General features: G+C 38.0%; 1 long non-coding RNA gene across 2 annotated transcripts; it reads left to right on the plus strand.

The window, feature by feature from the left end:
- Positions 1-3384: 3384 nt before the first annotated feature.
- LOC138312619 (uncharacterized) lies at positions 3385-21676 on the plus strand. 2 transcript variants are annotated; one of them, XR_011206997.1, is made up of 4 exons: positions 3385-3693; positions 20602-20742; positions 21129-21188; positions 21585-21676. It is a non-coding gene; the product is annotated as an uncharacterized lncRNA (long non-coding RNA). The 2 variants fall into 2 exon arrangements; XR_011206996.1 differs by lacking the exon at positions 3385-3693 and having other exon boundaries at positions 19680-20742.
- Positions 21677-22085: the final 409 nt, after the last annotated feature.

Raw genomic sequence — 22085 nt, forward strand, 5'->3', positions numbered from 1 at the left:
ATCATTTAAAACCCTACCAAGGTAACACAGCAAAACACTGGTTGAAATAAAAAAAAAATCACCAGAATGAAGAAACAGTATGACAGTAAAAGTAAACAATCTACACATTGTAGAGGTGACTTAGTCTGGTTATATAATCCAGCTAGGCATGTAGGTAAATGCCAGAAATTACAAAATTTATGGCATGGACCATATACCGTGACTGAAGTTCTAAATGATGTCATATACCGTATTCAAGAGACACCTCGGTCAAAGCCTAAGGTAGTCCATCATGATCATTTAAAACCCTACCAAGGTAACACAGCAAAACACTGGTTGAAATAAAAAAAAAATGTTGAGTTGAACAATGTTCATGTTCTTGGTTGTGTTTGAAGTTTTGTATGAATAAACATGTTGTTATAAAACAGTAATTATAACTTAATATAATTACAATTACCTGAAACAGGTGGTGAATACATGCTATTGAAGTTCAAATGAGTTTGATTTGAAATATTATGTGAAGGAATTACTTCACAGTTAATTGACATAGTATCAATTCTCATGCAAATTATATGCTGAATTGTTAACACAATATTGTACTTGTGTTACAGATACTAATATGTTCTTGTATTAAAATGATAATTGACAAAACTTGATTTTGTCGAAAGCTATAATATGGAAATGATATCCATTTAAATAAAGTACATGAATAAAAAGTATGTACTCCTTACAATGTAAGAAAATTCCTATGTCTTAAGGAATATTGAGTTCATCTTCATCATCTTCCAGATGAAACTCAAATGCACATTGTGCCCATTAAAGACGTTTACAAAGATGGACCATGCCAGGCGACATCTCCTAGAACAACATTCCATGCTCGGATACATGTGTCCGGTCTGCCAGCGCACATTCAACAGACCCAATGCCAGCCATGAGGGTTGCCGTAATGGTGTTAAGCCAAATAATTTAATTCTTTATTGCCGCCAGACGGGAAAACAAGGGATGGAGGCGACTGCCTTACTGGATGATTTTAGGAGGAGGATACCTTCTCTGGTGGAGAAAGTGAACGAGGAACTTCCACCACATCAGCCATCCAGAGGACCTATGCAGGGTGCACCATCAGCGAAGCGGGCCAGACATGATGACCTCCAGGACATCCTTGAGGACCTTCCAGATGAGCTAGCCTTCCTGGTTAATGGGGACACCGAAGCGGTATCGCAGTATGTATCAGTGCCAGAGAGCCCTAGAACCTGTGAGGCAGCAACATTGAAGACCACTGATGTCACCGGTGATGATGGCCGTATTATATTAGATATAGGTGGTACTAAATTCACAACCTCCAGGGCTACCCTGAATATGGTAAGCGGATGTTTTTTCACCGATATGTTGTTACCAAGTATTACCAATTATTTTGTTGATAGGGACCCTTTACATTTTAGAACAATTTTGAATTTTCTACGGTATGGAGGGAATATCAGGCCTGTACTTCTCCCTGACACAGTTAAGGAGTTAGTAGAATTAGAGATAGAATCAGAATATTATAGATTGTACAACTTGGGGGTTAGGATCAGGGAGAAGCTAGAAATGTTACATTAGATACAATAGGTACATGTTGTCCATATTTTTTTGGGAATTTTAGAGTTAGGAGTTAGGCAGTAATATCTGGGATGGTCGGGGGATCTTATAGTATATGGAACAGGTTTAAACCACATTGTAAAGTACTTAATTATTCTAATCAACTTACAATACCTGTTACTAAATAAATTATTGATTTTTCATGTTTTTCATAATTACTATCAGGAATAGACAGATCCTATGAACTGTATTATTGTCATTGTTATTCAGTTTATAATATAGTTTCATTGTTACTTATTGTTGCTAAATAATATCTAAAGAATCAATGTTTTTATTGATACTCATACATATTTGAAATGTATGCCAATGTTATTGTTGAATGAGAATTGAAGTGGTCAAAGTAATAATTTCTTTGAATAAATTAAATAACTTCAATTTCTTTATGTCCATCATTATTTGACATTCATAATTATATTGTTGATGTGATACTATTAATATTCTCTGTCAATTTTCAAGCATTTAATGTTATGTGTTTGAAAGGTATTGTAATGTAATCAGGAGTTTTACCACATAGACTTATCTGATGTACATCTAACATGTTGTCATTTTAAATGTAAATGTTAGGGCATATTTTCTCCATTGTTGTAATTTATCATTTTTATTTGGAGACCAAATATTGACTAGGAGGAGGGCAGTGTTACGAAAATATGTATCTGCGTTATCTAGGTCAGATTATTGCAATCAGCTGTGTCAGTTACGATTGCCGTTTAAATGTATTATTTATAAATCTTTAGCTCTATTTAGTAGAATAATATACCTGAGATAACTTTATCTTATAATCGTAATAGTCGTTAACACATATTTACATCTATGTATCCAGTAATGCTGTCAGTAGTAATTTAATACGTCCTCTCCTGGGCGCTGACATCTTTGTTTATCATTTGTAATACAATATATATATAGATAGATACGTAGGCCCTCATTGGTTATTGTCTCCGTCAGTTTTTATGTCGCGTTACGTCATTGGTCGGTCCGTCGCTACGCTGGATCCTCGATGCGCATGTGTGTATCGAGGCTCCAGCGAGTTTTCCTCCATCCATCCATCTGTGAAGCTGGTATTTCCGTAGCTCCAGATCCAAGGTAACTTTACCATACTGGAAACTCCAAATTTATTTATTTAATTGTTTATTTATTATTCAACGGCACCAGGCACGTTAATAAAACCGATGATTTATATCGGAAACGTTTTTATTATTAAGTTATAAAATATTATTAGTGCGTCTGCTAGGGGTTGCCCCGAGTAGCCCCGAGGAGAGCCCCGAGCTCTGCCCCAATCAGGTGCCCCGAATTGGGGTGACGTAGCCCCAAACATTCTTGGGGAAAGCCCCGACCAGTGAGGTTAGTGATGATTGTTTGTAAAATCATTAACTTATCATATTTGTATTAATTTTATATATGATTTAATAAATGTGAGGTTAAATTTATTACAACTCTTTGTTGTTCATTTGCGGGATCCGTCTACCTGGGACGAGGAAACTACTTTGTTTACAAACCGAATGTTTACTTTCCTCCTCCCAGAACGACATATCTTATTCGAACTCTTATTATTGTCTGCGGCGCCTCAATAGGTCTTTTTAGACCCCTATTACGCAGCAATACTGTATCATAATATGCCTAACATCGACCGAAAGTTGTTTCTTCTTTCAAACATTTCCTCCATTCAGTATTCTTTTCTTTCGAATTTGTTGCTTGAATGACTTGCATAAAATTGATTAACTAGTCTACGCTACCAACGTTCAGTATCTTTTAGAAAGGGTCATGCTTTTTCATAATAACAGGCTACATTTATTTAGTGCTTACTGCAAGTTATTTTCAGTAAATTAAATATTTTACGTGGTTTTGTGATGTCATAATCACCAGAAGATGAGACTAATCGATACTTTACCAACGTCGATTTTGAATGTCGAAAAACCAATATTGATGTACACAATTGTACTACAAGTACAGATTTAACTTGTGGGGTAATCAGGTTATCATGATTACATTGATGAGGTACGGAAAGTCTAAACAGTATTACTTTTTTCTTACAGAATACTTCCTTGATAGACAGACTATTGTTTGAATGAAATCGATATGTTGGTATGTAAGAAATAATGCAATGATATTCCCTATGTAGTATGATATGTGCATGCTTTTGAAGATAAAGAATCCACACAAGTAATAAGCACGGTTCAGTTGCATGTTGTAATATTTCTTTATTACCGTAACAAAATGTTTGCTTAGTAATCCGCAACATTTATAGCACGTTAAACAGACATTGTAATTATAGATTATAGTCTTCCTGGGTTGTTAGACGTCAAAAGGAATGTGAAAACCACTTATACATAAAGCATTTTTTTTAGCAAAATGATTGCATTTTAAACATGGATGCATTGTCCTGCAAATATGTTAATGAAATGTAAATTTATGTATTGTATATGATACACCGACTGCTTTGTAGACATGGTCCTTAGATATTATCTTATTGAGTAATAAAACATACAACATAACGTGTAGTAAACCGATATACAAAAGGCTGCATATATATGTTTTAATGTCATGCTATAAAATCAATCGCCTGTGGTTGGACCTATATGATCTCATATCAAGGGAAAATTGTACGGAAAAAGGTGACTATCATATTACAAGTAGGCAGAAGAATAGTTTAAAATTTAAAAAGCGTTGTAATAATTCATAAATATGAAAAGGGCAATTTTTATTAAATAATTAAAAACAAAGAATTTATAAAAGTTATATTTCGATGTAGATGTCTTCGTTTAATAATTGGTACTAGGCCAAATTCACTTGTTCCCCTTCTTAAACCAGTTATAATGCGTTCCAGATGATATAGAATTATCAAATATTACATAAAGAGGTTTTATAATTGACTGAGAGACACCCTTTATAAATTGAGAATAAATAGAAGCCACATCTCAAGCGGAATTGCCCGGATTTTGTTGGGTCTCGTGTTGCAAGTGGTGAGTTAAATTTCAACACATATTCTAGCGCACATAATGTAAAGCTTGAATTCGCTCTATTTTAGAGAAGTATTTTTCTGGTCAAGCTAGGCAACTGACCACACCATATTGTTCGCTGTGTGCATTAAAAATGATCTATAAGATTATATCTATGTACAGGGTAAATTTTCAATTTCGTAGTCTTTATATTTCATTTGGCGAAACCTTCTTTGAAAGAGGACTGAAGTTTAGATAGATATTTTTTCTTTTGCATCACGGATTGAAGAAATAACCTGATTTAATCAATAGAACGAAGATATTCATTTTCCCCATCATAGTCTGCATTATTACAGTATAAGAGTTTTTTTTGTATGCATATTTTTAAATGATTTAAAATTTATATCGGAACTTACAGGAGAGTGATCGCTGCAGGATGGGGTATGTACAGTGGTATTAGTTGTTAAATTAATATTATTAGCGATAATTACATCTAATGATTTTGAAGAAGTGATCTTAGTAGGTTCAGATACAATATTTTCCAATCCGTATTTTATTAAAAAGTCTATGAAGATGTGAATTAGGAGTAAGATTTTACATATCCTGATTTATATCACCTACAAGAATAATGTCTTTTTGTGTATCTCTAACTTTGTCGTGTCTCACCCTTTTGTAATAAATTTAAATTCCGGAATACCCATTACAGAGTCCTTTGTAGTCTAAAGGGTAAATACAAACTGTGATTGTGAATTATACTCTATAAGATTTTATCTCCAATTGTGTGATTTGCATTTGTATTATTATGCCGCGTTGTTTACCTAGCTATGGCTTAATTCAGCGTCGGCTGAAAACATGTGTTACACGCTACTGTAAGGTAATACTATGTTTGTTTCTGTTTACAGTTTTTTACTCTGTCTCAGGACAGAGCTGCTGACAATCAAGAGAATTTGAATAAAGAATTTGAAAACTTAGATCCCAGACTTTGTCAGTACAGTAAAAACCTTAAGACTACAAAGTAGGACTCGTCACACTGAACCCCCGAGACATCTCGCCCCAAACATGAGTAATATTTCGTCTACTCGGGCCTCGCGGCCCCCTAATAACGAACTTACCTCAGAAACTGTCCCTGATCATACTATCTCTCAGAACCAGCTCAGTGCTGAACCCTCACACGATAAATCGGAGGAAAATTATGAAATTAACAAGCTATTTCAGCCCCCTCATATCAACCCTGAGCGTCGTGTCATTAAACCTACAGAAAAAGCTCAAGATATATATGAACAGGAAGTACAGAAATATACCGCGAAAGTAAGATCTATTCGCAATGACATAGAAAGTGTAATCCTGAACTATGCCACCAGTTCAAAAATTAACACAAGCCTCGTGCTTCAACACCGTGAAAATCTTCTTCGCATAGCCAAGATCTATGCTTCTCATATACATTGTTTTATGGAATTCCTCGAGAGAAAAAACACAGAAGAAAGTAGACTGGAATACACGTCACAAAAGATGATGCATAGTAGTATAGAAGCTAAGATGCCTACAGTTTTAAATGAGATGGACCATATTTGTGTTAGCATTAAGAGCACAGTGGACAAACCCCCTTCAATTAAAACCAGTAAATCTCTCGGTGTACTATAAGAGTCATCTGTAAGAAGTAGTAATTCTGGTACCAGCATGCGAAGTAAGTCCAGTTCAAGCCTCGCTATGCACAGAGCCAAAGCCCTGGAAGTTAAAGCTCGCTTAGACTTCGAAAATCTTGAATACAAAAGGACCAACCCTCAAACAACGAGCCCATACTTGATATGAATCCTAATTCTGACGGTCGGGAAAATGTTTCGGGCCCTATCAGTGAACTACGCGCTACGGCTCAGGAGTTCAGTCCTCCTAAGCGACTAGGTTTGAAACCTATGGAAAAGCGTCCCTATGCTCCGGCATCGAACCCTGAACTTGAGGCTGATCCCCCAATATGTGCCTCTCTCACCTATGCACCGCCACTACTCCTCTCTATCAATGCACCTCATTCTCCGCCAAACCTATCATACACCCAGGAGTCAATACCACGCCCACCATCTGCCATGATGGCCCCATCGACCTACATACCCAGGCCAGTTGAGACCGAGCGAATAGACTTAAATCGCAGACAGGAGTCCGACCCAACAGATACTGTCACTTCATCCGGCATGCGTGAAATTACCAAATATAAAATGAGAAAGAGATCTCCTTCTTCACAGGCTAACAACCTATAATGATAAGCCAGAACACTACTCAGCATGGAAGAGTGGCTTCAAAGCAGTTATCTCTGACCTGGAAGTAACCTCAGCCGAGGAAATAGAACTGCTCATAAAATATCTCGGTAGCGAGTCAAAACGACAGCCTCAGATCCTCTAATGCCGCCAACCCATCGTCCGGACTCATCAAGGTTTGGCAACGACTCGATGAGAGATATGGTGCCCCAGATCTAGTTGAAGCCTCAATGCGTGATAAGCTCACAAACTTCCCCAAACTTAATAATTAAGACACGAAACGCCTATACGACCTAGCGGATATCCTATCAGAGATTGAATCAATAAAGGAGCAAGAGAACTACTGTTCCCTTATGGCCTACTACGACTCATCAGTCGGCGTAATTCCTATTGTTGAGAAACGTCCCCATACATGCAATCCAAGTGGACAGATCGCGCGGCACGCTATAAGAAGGATAACGCAGTGGGATTCCCACCATTCAAGGTTTTCTACAACTTTGTGCGCGAATTTAGTAGTCGAGCCAACGATCCTAGCCCTATCTACAAAAATGAAAGCAAAACTCAGGTACACTGAGAAAGGCAAGAAATCGACTATTCCTGTCGTATCTACAATGAAAACGGACATTCCATCCGAGAGTGATAACATCTCACAGCCTTATACTCAACAGGAGAACCTGTGTCCTATTCAAAATACTACACATACTCTCAATGAATGCAGAGCCTTCCAACAAAAACCAATAGCAGAAAGGCGCCAGTTTATGAAGGAAAAGGATATCTGTTTTCGGTGGTGCAAGGCAAATAGACATATTGCGAAAGATTGCAAAGAAAAATCTGTGCTCTTTTCCGCTGTAAAAGTACTTCGCACTGTACTGCCCTACATGTTTCTAGCCCAACTAGCACGACTACTAAAGGACAACCTTCCGTATCCAACATCGTGAGCGACTATGGTGGGGAGGATCTACCAAGCAAGGATATTTCATCAGATGTTAATGCCAAATGTACACAGTTGTGCGGTAAAAACAAAAACGGAAAATCATGTGCAAAGACGGTTCTTGATAGAGTCTACCCCAAAGAATCTCCAGAACGCCAAATCCTCCTATATGTTATTATAGACGATCAAAGTAACAGGTCGATAGCTACCACAAGCTTCGTTGCAACATTCCAGGAATGCGGTTGCGAATCAGAATACGTAATCTCATCATGTTCCGGTCACTTCGTTACTTCTGGACGCAGGGCATCTGGCTACATAATCGAATCCATGGATGGATCAACAAGCATGAACCTACCTACTATGATTGAATGTAACGAGATTCCTAATGCCCGGGATGAAATACCAACCCTAGAAGTCGATTTGTATCATGATCACTTAAGAGACATATCTAAGGATATCCCGCAACTCCAATATGGGACAGAAATCATGCTGCTTATAGGCCGTGACCTCATTGAAGCCCATCACGTATTAGATCAGCGTCTGGGTCCCAAAGGCACCCCATATGCCCAAAGACTAAATCTAGGATGGGTTGTCATCGGAGAAGTCTGCTTAGGGATCACCCATGATCCGAACTTCGTCCAAGTTAGTAAAACTCAAATACTCGGAAAGGGTCGTCCTACAATCCAGGCGCCATGCACAAGCTCACTCCACGTAAATGACTCGTTCTTTCGTAGGACCCCAGACGACAAGCCTGGCCTTTCCGTCGAAGATAGAGAATTTATGGAAATCATGGAAGGAAAAATGAAAAGAAATAAAAAAAAAACGGAAACTGGGAAGCCCCTCTCCCTTTTCGCCGCAATGGACAGCCCATTCCGAACAACAAGTCACAAGCCATGGACAGAGCCAAATTCTTGACTCGAAACCTAAGAAGGAACAAAGAAAAAAAGGACCACTTTTGTTTGTTCATGGAGAACGTGTTGGATCGTGGTCATGCAGAGATAGCGCCACCTATTTCGAACTCATTGGAACAATGGTATCTACCCATATTTGGAGTATACCATAAGAAGAAGACATCACAGATTCGCGTTGTATTTGACTCCTCGGCCACATACCAAGGCGTCTCTCTCAACAGTGCTATTCTCACAGGACCTGACCTCACCAACAGCCTTCTCGGTATTCTCATTCGTTTGAGTGGCCTTTGTAGCAGACATTCAACAAATGTTTCACTGTTTCTTTGTTACGGAAGAACACAGGAACTTTCTTCGGTTTTCTGGCATTCTGAAAATGACCCAGACAAACCACTGACAGAATACCGGATGAAGGTACATACATTTGGCAACGCCCCCTCCCCGGCCATAGCAACGTTTGGCTTTCGGAAATCGGTTGAAATCAACAAGGACAGATATGGTGAGGACGTTTACGAATTCGTCAACAACAATTTTTACGTTGATGATGGCCTATCGTCCCATCCTGATGCCGAATCAGCGATCGACCTCTTGAAAAGAACACAGAAATCCCTCCTTGAGGGAGGCAATCTCCGACTTCACAAAATATCGTCAAACTCTCGCATGGTCATGGACGCCATTCCTTCAGACGATCTAGCCCAAGACCTACAGGACTTGAACTTCGATTCTGAATCACCCCCGCTTCAGAAAATATGGGAATATACTGGGATATCGTCTCTGATGAATTTACGTTTAAAGTCTCTGCCGAGGTAAAAGCATTCACTACACGAGGCGTCCTATCCACAGTCAACAGCCTTTATGATCCCCTTGGCTTTCTGTCCCCTGTCATCATCCGCGGCAAACTATTTCTCAGGAAGTTGATGAACGCCAAGGACTTGGCCTGGGACGACCCTCTACCTCACGAGTCGAAGGGTGAATGGGAGACCTGGAGGGAATCTTTGCGCGAGTTGGAAGGCGTTCGTATTCCTCGCACGTACACAGACAATCCTCGAAGCGAGGTCAGAAAGGAACTGCACATATTCTCTGATGCCTCTGTCGAAGCTATTGCGGCCGTAGCGTATCTCAGAACTTTCGACTACGAGGACAAGATTCATATTTCTCATGTATTAGGAAAAGCTAAGGTTGCGCCGATGGAAGGACATATCATACCCCGTCTTGAATTGTGCGCGGCCGTCCTTGCCACTCAAATTCTGCAAACTGTTTTGGACACCTCCGAAATCGAGTTCGACGAGGTTAAGTTGTACTCCAATAGCAGGATGGTCCTTGGGTACATACATACCACAACCAGAAGATTCTACGTCTACGTTGCAAACAGGGTTGAACGGATCAGAATGATCACTACACCAGAACAGTGGCTGTACATAAGCACCGACCAGAATCCTGCCGATCAGGGTACACGTTCCATTCCGTCAACGAAAATTCAAGAGAGTGTCTGGCTGAAAGGTCCTCCATTCTTGACACTTTCTAATTTCGTGAAAGATAACCCGGAGGAGCATGAATTGGTCAACGAGGATTCTGACAAAGAAATCAGGCCCCTGGTCCAGGTTGTGAAAACAAATACTTCGGAGAAGCCAGCCACCAACCTCGGCTCGCATCGGTTTGAGAAATTCTCCGACTGGATATCGCTGATACGTAGCATATCTATCCTCAAACACGTCGCTAGATCGTTCAGTAAGAAAACGAATCCGAAGAGCACTCAAAATACGAATAATAATCGGGATTACAGGGATTCCGTCCCTTTTCACCAGGCCAAGAGCTTGATCATTATGGAAACTCAAAAGGATTTCTTTATGGACGATTTCATGCAACTTACTAGGGAAGAAATGATTCAAACGGTGTCATGAGAGTTGGATGAAGACTGAACCGACTTTAGGATATTTCGAATTAAAATGAACTGAACCCCATTATCATTCCTGGTAAAAGCCACGTGGGCATGCTCATTTTTCGATACTACCATGCAGCCACCGAACACCAAGGTCGACATCTTACGGAGGGCGCTGTGCGTGCAGCCGGATTTTGGATCGTCGGATGTCGACGTCTCGTAAACTCGATTATCCACCATTTTGTAAAATCCCGTAAGCTCAGAGGCCAACTTATGTATCAAAAGATATCGTACTTACCATTGGCACGTGTCACTTCTTCTGCGCCCTTCACGTTCGTCTGCCTCGATGTCTTCGGCCCCTGGTAAGTCACCTCGAGGAGGACCAAAGGCTGCCTAGTTCATTCCAAACGATGGGCTGTCATCTTTACGTGCCTGGCTTCACGTGCAATCCACATCGAAGTTGTCGAAGACATGACCTCATCGGCCTTTATCAACGCTCTTAGGAGATTTGTTTCTATTCGCGGAGAAGTTCAAGAACTTTACTCGAACCGCGGTACCAACTTCGTCGGAAGCACCAACGACCTCATGATAGATACAATTAAAGTTGGAGACGGCCCAGTGAAGGATTTCTTATATCGCAGGGGTATCACCTGGAAGTTTAATTCGCCCCACTCCTCTCACATGGGAGGAGTCTGGGAACGGATGATCGGCCTGTCAAAGCGTATTCTCGACTCCATGCTGCTGGAGCACAACAACAAGAACCTGACCCACGAAGTACTAACTACGTTAATGTATGAAGTGTGTGCCATTCTCAATGCACGACCTATCATCTCCGTATCAAATGATTCCGAAACTCCTCAGATACTCAGCCCTTCTTTCCTCCATACGCAGAAAACTGGTAGAGTGGAAGAGCCTTTCCAGGAAACTGGGCACATTCGCGACATGTATAAGGCCCAATGGAAACATGTCCAGGTCCTAGCCAATTCCTTCTGGTCGCGTTGGCAAAAGGAATACCTACAATCACTACAGGGACGCAAAAAGTGGCAGTCTGAACGCCAAAATGTCAAAACTGGTGACATTGTTCTGCTTAATGACAAAAATTCGTTTATGGTGTATTATTATTCTAGTATAGTGGTGATTGCTATTCGCAATCAGGTGGGGAGTGTCGTGTCTCACCCTTTTGTAATAAATTTAAATTCCGGAATACCCATTACGGAGTCCGGTTCAAGAAGCGGTCTTTTATCATCGACCGCACGAAAAAGAACTGGGAAAGAGAAACGTCATGTTTTGGACAGAATTACAACAGAGTCCTTTGTAGTCTAAAGGGTAAATACAAACTGTGATTGTGAATGATACTCTGTATGATTTTATCTCTAATTGTGTGATTTGCATTTGTATTATTATGCGCGTTGTTTACCTAGCTACGGCTTAATTCAGCGTCGGCTGAAAACATGTGTTACACGCTACTGTAAGGTAATACTATGTTTGTTTCTGTTTACAGTTTTCTTACTCTGTCTCAGGACAGAGCTGCTGACAATCAAGAGAAATTGAATAAAGAATTTGAAAACTTAGATCCCCGACTTTGTCAGTACAAACTTGATCAACGTTATTATCAAGGAGGTCCCAGTAATTGACTAAGGAATTAGCGGGTCGATATAAACAGCCAAGTAGAATTTATTATGTGTTGTGATTTCTGAACATATCAGTTCAAGACTGTTGCATTCAAGATCTAACCTGGGTCTAATGTTAATGTAATTTTTATCGTATATACATGTACAATGTAAGTACACCACCACCGTTGCTATCTCTATCCCTCCTTAATACATGACCATAGTGCTCTAATGCAATATCGTTATCGGATATATGGTGGTACCGAGGTGTCTCTCGGATAGTCATGATATATCAAAATCAGAATATTCGGCTTCGAGGATGTTGAGCTTTTTACGTGATGAACATATATCAATGTGGCATATAGAGTTATCTTCTAGTTGAATGTTTTGGTTCGGGCCTGGATATGGATGGGTATCACCAGATAGAAGGTTGCAAAATATTAAAAGAATGCACTTTATAAACACGAAAGATGTGTTCAGGGAGGTGTCAGAGATACCAAGTCTTTGAGAATTGTCATCCACCAACGCTCCCATACCAAGGATGTAATTTATTTAACAAACATGTATACAAAGAAAAATTAGCATTGTTTAGAATGCAAAAAGGATTCATCATGTAATATATATTTTCAATTTTTTAGACAACGTCCAGCAGATAATAAAAACTTTAAAGGGGTTTAAAACTCAGACTGAATCTTTAAGTTTTGAAATTACGCTAAATTCCTGTTCAAAAGCGTTGAACTGCGACTGGAGAATATAAATGAAAACTTATAAAAATAAAACCTTCGGTAAATAAATAGAAACTTGAATAAATATGCTTTATTTAAGTAAAAGATAAAGATCTAGCGGGTCAATGAGTGAGAGTCAACATCTGCTTTACAAATAGCTAGGTCAAAATAATCTGTACGTAAAAAGACACATGTGCGTTATCATTGACATACATATGATAAAACCCTGTTTTTTACATTATACAATAAATCTAATACGATGAGCTATAGGGAATGGTGTATTTTTGTTATCAGACAGGTAACTTTTGACAGCATATAGTTAAGAAATGACAGCATTTGCGTGCTGGGAGAGATACTCATAATGGTATTTTACAATAATATACAGTGTATAGGATATGAAAGGTTACATGGTTTTTCAAATTGAATCATTACTAGTATCATTCTTTTTATATCTCAATATGAGGGTATCGTTATCTTGTTGTAAGTGCACGTTACACCTTACTTCACCTATACCAAAATAGGATCTCCCGATTAAATATGACCATGCTTTTCGCGTCCTAGGCAATAACACAGGGACACGATAATAAATGTCAGTTCTAGAATTTCACCCACGTGTACCATGTGTATCTGAATATAATGCGAACTTGAACCACTGATTCAAAACGGGCCTCTACTCATTTGCACGTGAGACTTCAACTATGTTATACATATACCATCTGCAGGCTATACCTGTGTTTGGAATTAGATTCTTTGAGTAAGTTACGTACTTGACTATTTTTGTGTGTTAAACAATATGTAGTACAGAGTGCGGGGAGATGATTTCTCATTTAGCCAATTGACCGAACTGACAGACAGACTATTGATTCGTTATACATAAACTTACTGGCTATACCAGTACTATAATATGTAGTACAGAGTGCGGGGAGATGATTTGTTAATAAGGAATTGATCATGACGGACACATTTATACTTGTACAAACAGACCGACAGACAAAATGACGGACACACATAAGCATGTACAAACAGACTGACAGACAAATTGACGAACACGCGTATACTTGTACAAAAAGACAAAATGACGGCCACGTTATACATATGCAAACAGGCAGACAGACAGAGAAATGGACGGTCCTTTTATACATGTACAAACAGACAGACAGTCAAAATGACGGACACACATATACATGTACAGGTAACTATTCACAGTATGCGGGGTGTAATTCATTTTATCAGGTCGGGCACAACACTGCATATGGGTAACAGTTACCCATTTGAGTAACAAGTTACCTGTTTGAGTAATTAATAAGTTAACCCAAATGAGGAATTCTTCTTTGATAATACTTTTAAAAACAAAATTAGCTGTTTTCTTTTCACAGAATTCCTCCATTGGGTAACTTATTGATTACTACAAACAGGTATCTGTTACTCAGATGGGTAACTGTTACCCATATGTAGGGTTGTGTCCAACCTGTTTATACTACATACATGTACATGTATTGTATATATGGCTCTTTGAATACCAGAAGTTGAAAACGTGTTCTTGTTAGTATGTGTCGTATATAATTAAAGGCAATATGATTGTGTAATTATTACGTCATTATTCAAAATGTTTGCTTAGCATTGAGTATAGCTAAATGACTTTATTAATAACTTTAAAAGTGAACTATTTGGACTAAACTTATATTTATATCAGTCGATGGACTGGTGCAGAGTAGAGTTGTCGTGTTGCACAGGTGGGAGCTTGCATGTCATTGCAGTGACTAGGTCCGTTTACTATTTCCAGAGTTAGTAAACAACTGACCGGTATTAATTAGTTGATAACATATGGTAACCATATAAAGGTCAATACTAACTAGAAAGTCAATTGTCAGGCAGTATCCGTACGATCATACAAATCTAAATTTAATATCGATTCTGACAAATTTTGTTCCAAGATAAATTAATATGACTTTCGGGCATGATGACAATGATAGCAGCCCGATATGTATATAAGCAGAGAACTGATTGAGATATAGGGAGCTTGAATTTAGAGACCCAGCTGCACGACAGACTCCGCTCTCAAGGCTATCGACTCATCTCCGCCGCGGTAATTAAATGATATATGTCAGAAGAGCACATGTTGTCTTATTTACCTCTTGGGGGACTGTCTAACAGTTGTGAACAAAGGGGCTGAGACTAGCACCGGACTGGTCCATATTAGTGGAGCGGCTAAGGTCGACTTTTCGGCGAAATATTTCAAAGTTTGAAGAAAGCATGAAACTTTGCAGGACCCCAAAAAATCACGGCCCCTGTCGGCCGCCATATTGGTTTTCAAAATGGCTGCCAAAAATTAACCTTAAACGACCCATACCTCGCGTTCTATACCAGCTAGACCCAAACTTTAAACGTCTACTTCCATATTATTGATTCCTATCTTTATATAGAATGCATCTAATTAGCTAAGCTGTCTTTCAACAAATATCGAGAGAGTACTTATACTTTTGTAGTGTTTGGTACATAAATAATTTGTTTCTAAATTTAATTTCAACATGACCGCCATTTTGAAACCTAAGATGGCCTTTAACATTTAAGTTGTTTCCATATTTTACTCTGTTAGAGATCGAGCAAAAAATAAAGCTAACACTCATAAAATGTTGATATGATATACCTTGAATTATATTGGAATAAACTCCTGGATTGCAGCTCTACATGCGTAATCGGAGGATCATCTTTCAGGGGCTTTTTCGACTCCTCAAATAGAACATTTTCAATGTCGCAAGTCAACAGCGATTGACCAAATCACTGCCAACAATAACACCCAACTCATTCCTTTCAAATCCCTTCTCACAGTGAAACTCCTATGGAAAAGGCAAGTCTTCTATAAACACTTCAGAACATGAAGACGCATTTCACCTAATGGTGTCTGAGAACAAATCACCTTATTTCTTGTGTGTATGTATGCATTCCTTCTTCAGGTCATACTTACGTCTGTCATCCCTATTTGCCTTTAACAAAATTGATAAAACTATTTTCTTTTAGTGGCCAGGGCTTTTTTCTTCTCTTTTTCAAGATGTCTGCCAATTTACTTAGCACTTTCGCAGGACAACCTCTATATTTTTTAATGAGCTGGGGTAGTAGAACGCACAAGAGTGCCCGGTGGCACAATCATCAGCTTGCACTATCGGTCCCACTTTTGTCATAGGCAAAGTTCCGGACGACCAATATCTGACTAAGTCATTTTGCTGTCTTTATGGACCAAATATTGTTTATACTATCATATCCATTGTTAGCACTTTTTGTGGTTTGAAGGCTTACGGTTCTTCTGTTCTCCATCGCTGCAATTTATTTTCGCCTAGTCCTTGGTGCCGTATGCATGGTTTACTAACGGTGGCTATGTGTTTTAGGTGGATTTATTTTGCATATACTGCATCGCTAACATAGCGCTTTATCTCTGTTCTTTATTCAACACCATCATCTATCTTACCATCGCCATCTTCATCTCCTGAGATTTGGAGTTCTACAAAGGTTCAGCTAAATTTTGTAAAGCTTCGTCATAGAGGAACTTATTAATATCTTCGCAATGACTTGTTTGATAGACGTACCTCAAGGTTTCATGTCAGGCGAGGTAAACTTCCTCGCTTTGGCGGCATAACCTTGCTATGAAGTAACTCGGAGTCCTTTCTTATGTGGAGTCTCATGGTGTTGTTTGAGTCGTTCAGGATTACATTGAACCAATTTCCCAGACATTTTATCTGATTATTAACAACAGAGGGAATATCTTCCCCTGAATCCATATCAAATTTCCTGAGTTGCGATTGGCGGCCATTGCATTTAGTACTGTCTGCATGTCTGAAATTAAGAATCTCCATCACACAAAGATTCTCTAGGATAACTGCCTAAGTGATTTCGGTTAGATATCTTTCTGATAATATCCTTGTTGTGTATCATCCATATATATCAATTAGTTTCAGTCATAATAAACCATTTGAAGCCTTGAATATAATCTATTCAGATTGGTTCAGAGAATAGTGCTAAGTATTATATTTACAGAAGTAAATACCATTTGAGACTCAAGTTTTAAAGTAATGTTTTGAAAATTATCAGCCATTTCGGTTAGTTAATGTACCTTTAATCTAATGCTGCTGGACATCTTGAATTTCAGATTGGCAGCCATTATGAATATGAAATGAAAATTGAATTATTTTTTATCAAACGCTAAAAAAAGAAAAACTCACTGTAATAGCAGGTATTTTATTTGCTTAAATCAGCTTAGCCAATCATTATATTATTATTATTATTATATTTGGCGGCCATCTTGGAATGCAAAATGGTGGTCTTTCTACATGAAGTTTAGCACTACCAGAATGATCCTAAGTATTACTAAAAATAAATATCAATAATTTGGGTGTAGACGCTTAAAAATGTTAACTTGATTTTTTGCTCGATCACTTACAGAGTGAAATTCGGAAACACCTTTAATTTAAACGGTCATCTTGGATTTTAAAATGGCGGTCATTTTGAAATTAAAATAAGAATAAAACTATTCATGTTACAAACCCTACGCAAATATAAATACTCTCATTCGTGGTTATTTGCTTAAAGTCAGATTGGTCATTTAGATGTAATATATACAGATATAGCTCGCAAAGTAGGCGGCCATCTTGAAATACAAAATGGCTTCCTTCTACTTGACGTTTAACACTACCAGAATGTTCCTAGGTATCAATAATATGGGTGTAGACGTTTAAAGTATGGGTCTAGCTGTTATAGAACGTGAGGTATAGGTAGCAGAAAGAGGCTTCTGGTGGCCATTTTGAAAACCAATATGGCGGCCAATAGAGGGCGTGATTTTTTGGGGTCCATTTTTTCCTGAAACCTTATGTCCTAAAGAAGCCATATGCAAAGTTTCATGCTTTCTTCAAACTTTGAACGATTTTCATGCTTAGCCGCTCCACTATATGGGAAGGCAAGGGTAAATGATCCGAGATATAGCAGATGGAAATAGTGGTTATATTTGTATAGATAGACAAACATGTGTGTTGACACGATGCCATTAAATAACTCAATTCAATAAGCATTAAATCGACTTTAGTCGCCATTTATGGGTAGCTTCATTAGCTATTGGAATTTGAGAGATTACACGTGTCATTAGCTAAAGAATAGATATACCCTTGTGTATAACGGGTTCTACATGTATATATGATACGTTTTAGAACCCGTTTCCGGTTTTAACACAACGGTAGAGAGAGTATCTTACAGGGCATGTTTAAAGGGACATGAACCTTAAATAATTTGTTCTGTATGCTTAGATATGGTTTTTAGATGTTTATTGAATATTTTATTACAATGATTGGTTATCTACGACAGGAAAACGTGGGGAATACCTACCTCAAAAAAAAAAAAAAAAAAAAAAAAAAAAAATAGACCGTCATATTCTATATTTGTTTTCACCATTTTGTTTACATATGTGCAGTGCATTGTAGGAGGTCACTAAAGTTAAACACTACTATACTATCGTTGCAAAATTCGACCGGGCCGGTTTAAAATACAGAAAGATGGAATTTCCATTATAACTATTTTATTTGACACATTTGCACAATAAATGATATATATTACTTAGTAAGGTATCTGACACGTCGTAAATATTATTTTACTCAAATTTACATGGTTTATTTAGGTTCATGTTCCTTTAAAAGCCTCCAATTAGGGGCACATACTACCTTTATCCTCTAATTGGTTCCAGTCAATGGCTGTACGCACAAACAAGGAATTCCTGTATTGCTCACAGTTGTTGTGTGTCGGTACCGTCAGGGGTTTTGAATTTCTGGTGACATTTTTTTCAACAATATTTGTGGTGATGTGATTTTCGTAATACTTAGCTTTGATGTTTCTTTTGGGTCGTTGTTTTGTTAAGTACTCATCTGGGCACAGGGACTTGTAACGTAGATTGTGAGAAAGTCTGTTGTGTATACATGTGTACTAGGCCTATATACTATATAAAAGGACAAGGGAACCAACGGATCGCTTGGAAAAGGTACACCTGCCTCTACAAAAGTCACCGGTATTCCGTCAAACATGGATAAATATGTATATATTTAATACTAATATATTCTTAAATAAATTTTCGATACGGAAAACACAACTTCAGACACGAAATAATATATTTAACATACCTTTATTTCACTATGAACGTGGAAAATGCAGTCAGATATCCTCGCTGTTTTAATGCCTGCATTTTCCACGTTCATAGTGAAATAAAGATATGTTAATATATTATTTCGTGTCTGAAGTTGTGTTTTCCGTATCGAAAATTTATTTAAGAATATATTAGTATTAAATATATACATATTTATCCATGTTAGACGGAATACGGGCGACTTTTGTAGAGGCAGGTGTACCTCTTCCAAGCGAGCCGTTGGTTTCCTTGTCCTTTTATATAGTATATAGGCCTAGTACACATGTATACACAACAGACTTTCTCACAACCTACGTTACAAGTCCCTGTGCATCTGGGGATATTGATGGTAGCATCCCTTCCGCCACTTTATATAGGAAGGTCAGTCTCTGTTGTTCACGTCTGATCTGAAGTGATGGTAGTTTCATATCCTCTAGCATTCTTGTAACACATCCTTCCTCCCTGGTCTTTAGTCGTTGGAAATAAATCTGGCTGCTAGTCTTTGTATTCTTTCAAGTTTGCCAATATCTTTTTTGATATAAGAGTCCCAAATTATTGCGCCATACTCAAGAATGGAGCGCACTTGTGAAATGTATGCTATTATTGCATGTAGTTGGGCAGTGTTTCAGGTTCCGTTTTAGAAAGCCTAATGTGGAGCTAGGTGTTTTTTTACTATTTTTGATATATGAGTGTCTCATTTCAAATCGTTCGAAACTGTAAGACCAAGATGTGGATTGTTTTTATTTGCTCCAGAATATGTCCGTTTAAGGTGTAGAATTTGTGACTTTTTCCTTTTATGTTCACGATGTAGCACTTTTTTTTGCATTAAATTTCATTTCCCAATTGCTTGTCCATTGTTCTAAATTGTGTAGGTCATCCTTGTAATAATTGATGGTCTTGGTATTTGTTGATTTCTCGGTATAGGAGATCTGCAAAGAGTCGTACTTTTGAACTAACGCAATTAGGTAGATAATTGATGTGACAGATAAACAATAGCGGTCCGAGTACTGTTCCCTGGGGGACTCCTGAATCTACAGAGGCTTTTCGAGAGAATTCTCCTTCAAGGGCTACTCTCATCTGACGCTGTGTCAGGAAGGTTGAGAGCCACTTGTGTAGATTTCCTTTGATGCCGTATTGGTTCAGCTTGTGTAGGAGTTTTTGGTGTGGTACAGTGTCAAATGCTTTTGAAAAGTCAAGGATGGCTAGATCGACTTGTTTGTTTTTATCGTATGATTTCATGAGATCGTCCATAGTGACGACAAGTTGTGTTTCACAGGAAAATCCAGAACGAAATCCATGGTTGAGCGATGTTAAGATGTTGTGATGCTCTAGATGGTTAAGTATGTGTTTTACAAATAATGTGCTCTAGCAGCTTGCATGGTACCGAATGATGTTATTGATACTGGTCTATGATTCTCTACTGCATGTCGCTCTCCCTTTTTGAAAATGGCTGATATGTTTGCGCATAACCAATATGTCGGCAGTAGTCCAGTATTTAGGGAGCTTTGAAATATTGCTGATAGTCCGGGTATACATGCTGTGTTGCCTATCTATATTTTATGTGGAGACTTTGATTAATGCTATTCTCGTCATTTTGGCAGTGTCATGGAACTTCAATGTTTGACCTCTGAAAAAAACTATTCTGTCAAGAAGTGTTTCGACTCACTGGAAAATGAAAAACAACAAATTGTGGTGCCTTTACCAAAAGATCGGGACAATGGCAAAAAAGAAGAGGAAATGTCGTGAGTATCTTGTATAAATTAATCGTGGAATGCAGAATATATGCAGATATTCCAAGCAGTTTCTGTTCAGTTCGAGATTTGTTTTCGGATGGATTTTAGCCCAAATTTCATTTTGATGGCATATGAACTAAATTCCAAAGCCGATAATTGATATATATATATATATTTATAAATGAATTCAGTTGAAACTTATTATGTCTATTCGATGGCAAGCTCGTGTTACTTGATTGATATAAATGCCAATCACGTAAATTAGATTGATATATATAATAGTTTTTTTTGTTTTTTGGGTTGTTTTTTTTTTAAATATTTCTGAGTTATTCATACATAAGTTATATATTAATTCTAGGAGTATTATTTCTTATTTCTATCGATTATCAATACAGATACCAGGATGCTCCATTCTCCGAAGAAAATCTGAAAACAGATAGGGGAGATAATTTAAGGTTAGTTAAATAGGACTTAAAGTTGTTGTGGTTGAGTTTCTACATGACTGTATACATAGTGCAATCAGTGAGATGATAGTGTCTACATTAATTGATGTTCAGTGTTAATTACCCATAACTTCATTTCTATTACTTCTATCACCACTCCTTCGAATCATCAGGAGGCAATTTCTTACAAATTAATTGTCATAGTTGTGTTTCCGAAATCATTTATCAATTGACAGATTCGCAGGCAGTATTAAGCCACGCCTCGTGCTCCGGTTCAAATCACTGTTTCTATTCAATGTCGAAGCAAACCCAATACAAAATGCAAAGTCACATGTCGTACTTGGGCGGTTTGTTGACAGTTTGCGATTCGTCAATTAGTGACATAACAATACCAATTATCATTTGTAGTGACTTCCAAGGGATGATGCTATTGATCCCGTATAACATCGGCATGGGCTTTCTAGGATTGCCTTATATGGTCAAGCTCTTGGGCTTATGGGTAAATTATCTAAATAATTGTTTATTAATTATACACTTTTATAATTTACTAGATTGTTTCGAGATCCCGAAACGATGTGGGTAAATATAATTTACGGTCGATTAGTCTCACCTTTCGGTGATTTTGACGTCATATTTTGACCTGATTTTTGTGACGTAATAGGGACTGGATAGTAGGACTAATCGACGGTAAATCTTACTTTACCAACGTCGTTTTACGATGTCGAAACACCCGTTATATATACATATTAGAACTGTTGATATAGGAACAAACCAATTTATAAAAAATTACATTCAACCTTCCAGTTAGAATATTTTCATAACAAAACACAGTTGTTGACAGACTGACATGCACTTTACAAGGGGATGGGCCAGTGTTTATTAACACAGGAACGTTATGGTCCAGTATCT

The sequence above is a fragment of the Argopecten irradians genome, unplaced genomic scaffold (assembly GCF_041381155.1).
Source record: "Argopecten irradians isolate NY unplaced genomic scaffold, Ai_NY scaffold_0392, whole genome shotgun sequence".
NCBI classification, from domain to species: Eukaryota; Metazoa; Mollusca; class Bivalvia; order Pectinida; family Pectinidae; genus Argopecten; species Argopecten irradians.